A 559-nucleotide genomic window follows, 5' to 3' on the forward strand; every position below is an offset into this window, starting at 1 on the left:
ACACTGGGGCCTATCATGGGGAGGGGGGAGGGGGGAGGGACTGCACTGGGAGTGATACCTGATATAAATGACGAGTTGATGGGTGCTGACCAGTTGATGGGTGCAGCACACCAACATGACACAAGTATACATATGTAACAAACCTGCACATTATTCACATGTACCCTAGAAATTAAAGTATAATAATAATAATAATAAAACCATTCTTTTAAAATAGAACTGGCAAATCATAACTCCTTTAGATTCCTGATCTTTGCTCAGAGATACAATGACAAGCTTGAGATGGACTTCGCTATTTAACACACAAAGTATCAACACCTGGTTGCACAGTGACCATGGAATGGAGGAAGGTGACATTTAATTTTTAGAAAAATCACACAATTGTCCAGAAACAAAGTCTATGAATTAAATGTATGCTGGAGAGCTTTGAAATGTCACTTAAATGCTCCTAGTCAAAATTCTACAGCTTATTATTCTCACCTAGGCATTCTCTTGCTTGAGTTATTCAATGTGGTGAGAGCTTTGATTTCCTAATTGCATCTTAAGTTCTGTAAGGGTA

Source organism: Mandrillus leucophaeus, unplaced genomic scaffold (genome assembly GCF_000951045.1).
Source record: "Mandrillus leucophaeus isolate KB7577 unplaced genomic scaffold, Mleu.le_1.0 Scaffold725, whole genome shotgun sequence".
NCBI classification, from domain to species: Eukaryota; Metazoa; Chordata; class Mammalia; order Primates; family Cercopithecidae; genus Mandrillus; species Mandrillus leucophaeus.